Raw genomic sequence first — 4,414 nt, 5'->3', positions numbered from 1 at the left:
GTTTTGGAACGTTTCAGTATAATAAATGAGAAATTATAGACCTGAATGTACATGAAGGATATTTTTGTTATCTTTAAATTTATTTATGAAAGAGTATAGAGAAAACTCAGATAAAAACTAATGAAATATCAAACTTTAATTTAGCATCATTCCAGAATATGTTGTTGCTGTTAGGTGCCATCGAATCAATTCTGATTCTCAGTGACTCCGTGTGACAGAGTAGAGCTGGCCCACAGGGTTTTCTAGGCTGTAATCTTTATGGGAGCAGATCCCCAGGTCTTTCTTCCAGGGAGCCACTGGGTGAGTTCCAACTGCCAACCTTTCAGTTAGCAGCCAAGTGCTTAACCACTGCACTACCAGGTTTCCTTTCCCACAATGTAGATCATGAAAGTAAAAAAAAAAAAAAAAAAGAAAGACCAAGAAATTTTTTCAGATTAAAGGAGGCTAAAGAGACATGACAAACAAATGCAATGTGTGATCCTTGATTGAATCTTAGACCAGGGGAAAAAAATCTTATTTTACTCTAAGGACATTAGCAGGCTGACTGTGAAATTTGGATAAGTTCTGTCAATTAGATAATAGTATTGCATCAATGTTAGTTTATGCTTTTTAAAATTGTACTATAGCTACATAAGAGAACATCGTTTTTGTTTTTTATGTTTGTTAAAAAATACACACTGGAGTATGTAGAGGCAAAGGAACATTATGTCTACAATTTACTCTCAAGTGATTCAGAAAATATGTACTTGAAGTTATGTTTTTACATATGTATACAAAGCATGTGTGTGGGTATGTGTATGTGGATACAGGTAATAACAAAACAATGAAGTAAAATGCTAGAATTTGGAAAGTCTGGGATAAGGGTATGTGGGAACTCTACTCTTTTGGCAACTTTAAGTCTAAAATTACTTCAAAATAAAATGTTTAAAAGTTTAAGAAAAGTAATGGAATGTGAAACGAAAGTGATGAACAATTAAGTAAACTAAAATTATTTGTCAATGGAAAGCAAATTTTAAGAGGGACACGGTGGAAGGAGGCAGGAGAAAATGAAATTGAAGCTTTAAATTGGAATGGACATTTTCTAATACCCAAAATGAACCAAAAGCTGGAGAATTTACCCAAGATATGTTTAAGCAATAGAAAAGGGAAAGTATAGTTGAAGGCAGTAGCTGGAGAAAAAAGAAAACTCACTTTTGTTCCCTAGAGTTCTGATTGGTCAATACACCAGTCTCACCCTATAATCTTCCCAGATGTCTAGGGAGAGTCGCAAAATAGGAAAAAGAAAAAAAAAAAAAAAAAGGCGTATTGGAACTCTCCTCAGAGTGTAGAAACTCATCTTCGCCACATTCTTTCCTGGAATGACTTTTGTTGCTGTTTTTAATTTTCTTCTCTTTGAACAAAGCCTTTCTTAGGAGCCTGTAACCCATTTTCACAGGAAAGGCCCTATTTGCTTCTGGGAAGTTTGATTCTGTTCCAGGGCATTGTTTTATCTGGCGGATCAAACTTTGCGGGAAAACATTTGGTTTGACTTCGCTCTCTCCAGTCTTGATCAGAGACCCCAGAAGAGGAGACTTTTAGCACTGGAAGAACTCTGAGGACTCTTTCAATGGAAACCCTCCATTTTACAGCTGAGAGGCCTGGGGGTGAGAGCACTTCAGTGAATCCACTCCAGGTCAAACAGGTAGTTGAAGCTGGTCAAGTTAAAGCTGGTCAAGAGCCTGGATCTCCCGATTCCCGCCTGTGATCTGCACTCTAGCACAGGACCTCTAAGATCTCAGGAGTGCTTGCTGCCTTCCCTGGTCAGCTGGGTAGAAGCTTGGAAGGAGTATGTAGGTCAGGGGAGACAAGGGAGGGGCAGAATCTCCATCCAAAGCTGCCAGCACCCAGAGTTGCATTACCTTCAGGACCTGCATGTCACAGACTGAGTCAAGGTGCTGCACTGCTGTCATGTCATGTTACTGAGTGCAGTTCCAGCCAAGCACCCATTTGAAAGAGGACTTTTGTAAGTTTGTTATCATTCTCTTAAAACAAGACAGCATTTTTGTCTTTTAAATATTGAATCATTAATTGAAAAAATTGGAAAGAAAATGTAGAGAAAAGATTTGGAACATGACTCAACAAGAGCCTAGAAAAAAGAGAAGGCTATTTTATGTTAGCTTCAAACTCTGGGCCACACTTTTCCTCTGTAATTTGAAAGGGTTACAGTACAGTGAAACCTCTGAGAGTCGGAATCCAACGTGACTGCCTTGCGTTTCCCAATTTTCCGCCTTTGACAGGGTGCAGCCTTACCACTTTTCTATCATTCTCTATTAGTGGAAAATATTTGAGCTTTCTAGATTTCTTCCCACGGTCTCTTGGAAATCATGTTTCTGTTCCTTTTACTCTTCTTATTTTTAGACCCTGCTTCTTTTGAGAAGCATACAAATGCTCGTATTCTCTACCCTCACCTTTGGAAATTACTCCTCTATAAATTGATTCTTAAATCACTAAAGTGCTTTTTTGCAAATGAAGCGAGAGAGAAGTGGCTTTGCTGTTGGCGGACTGGTCTTGGAGGAAAGGCCCTGAAGCCCTGGAGACTTGGTTTTCTTTGTGCCAACTGGAGAATTGTTCTAAGGACTGAAAGTACCCTCAGCACGAGCCTGGCATATACGACAGGCTCAGTAAAGGAGAGCCGCTCTATAGGATCCCTAAGAGTCAGAATCGACACAATGGCACAGGGTTTGGGTGTTGGTTTTTATGGGGTAGTGGAGGTTCAGTGATAGAATCTGCCCTTCCGTGCGAGAGACCTGGGTTCAACTCCCAGCCAGTGCACCTCATGTGCAGCTACCACACGGGGTTTGTGTGTTGCTATGATGCTGAATAGGTTTTTTTAGAGCTTTCAGACTAAGACGGACTAGGGAAAGGTCTGGCTATCTCCTTATGAAAATCAGCCAGTGGGGACCCTATGGATCACAGCAGTCTGATGCAGGGCTGGGCAGTGTTTCATCTCATTGATCAGGGGAGCACCATGAGTCAGGGACAAACTTGGCAGCAACTAAACACAGCATCATTGTCATTGTCTTACTTCTTCCTTACTTTCCATAGAAAAATACAGAGGTAACTTACCTAATTGAAAGAAATTAGGACAGGCGTAATGGAAATTAGCCAGCACATTATGAAAAGTGGACAGTAGGCATCAAGGGAGTTTAATCTGCTTTGTTTTTGCTGACTTTTCCCTTTCTGATGTGTTTGTGTGTATTTACTCCGCTAAATACCTGGTGTTTCTCTTTTTTCTTTCTCCTACTCATCTCTCATTACTTCTATGTATAAGACACTATGGCATTTGATATTGGGGAAGGCAGCAAGTTAAGGACACTGCCCTTAAGCAGGAGGAAGAGTGGGTGACGGGGGAGGGTAGGTATAAAATTGAATCTGCAATTTGAATTTAGGAGGGCCCAATAGACTTTTTGCAGTATAATGATTTTTATTAACTAATTGCAAGACTTAGCATAATCCCAAGAATGACATTTTGTAGGTTTAGTAGATTCAGCAGTTCTATCAACAAGCTAGATTAGCCCCAATGACACAATAAAAATCTTATGTTTACTGAAAGCTTATAAGACAACGAGCCCTAGGCATTTTTCCAAAAAGTAGAATAGACAGTGAAAGTAAATGAAATAGAAAATAGATACGGGGTGGAGAGAGAAAGAAAGAGAGAGGGAGAATGTAGTAAATATGAAAAAAAAACATAGGGTTTAATGACCTACGTGTATACAGCTGGGAGGGATTGGGGAAGGTTGTTATCTTTGAAAGCCACTGTGGGAGCATGACAGCACTCAAGATCAAGTTGACACAGCATCATCTGTTCCTAGAAGAGTGCTCAAGAAAAATTTTGTTTTCAGCAACTTCAACAAGTATCATTTGAAATGGGCTGTTCTTGTTGTTTTTAGGTGCCATTGAGTTGGTCTTTCCCTTTTTCACTGATGTTGTCCTTCTCCAAGGACTTGTTATATAAAAAGTTCTGCCAAAAAGTTACCCAGCTATCTTTCGAAGCCAAACAAATTGTTTTTAACCTGTGGACACTAAAGACTTTCTGAAGTATGTCATCAACCAGAAACTTGCGTTCTTGAACTGTTGATTCTAATCTTAGAATTCAAAACAATCAAAATGTCTGAACATCAGCAAAGACCACAAAGCAAGGCTTAACAAAAACCTCGTGTGCCAAGTCAGGAAAGACTCTCTAATGTCTGTTTGGTACTTCTGAATGTATAGACAATTGAACTGAGATTTAGTGTTGCTGACTGATACCCCCAAAGCTACACAGCCAATGGCCAAGCCAGAGCTGAGTTGAATTCCAGCATCTTGACTCCTGGTCCAGCAACTTTCCACTCTTCTACACAGCTGTTTCCCAAAAACACCTTAAAATACTACACTT

Source organism: Loxodonta africana, chromosome 11 (assembly GCF_030014295.1).
Source record: "Loxodonta africana isolate mLoxAfr1 chromosome 11, mLoxAfr1.hap2, whole genome shotgun sequence".
Classification (NCBI taxonomy): Eukaryota; Metazoa; Chordata; class Mammalia; order Proboscidea; family Elephantidae; genus Loxodonta; species Loxodonta africana.
The sequence above is the reverse complement of the archived record's forward strand: the minus strand, read 5'-3'. Positions refer to the sequence as shown.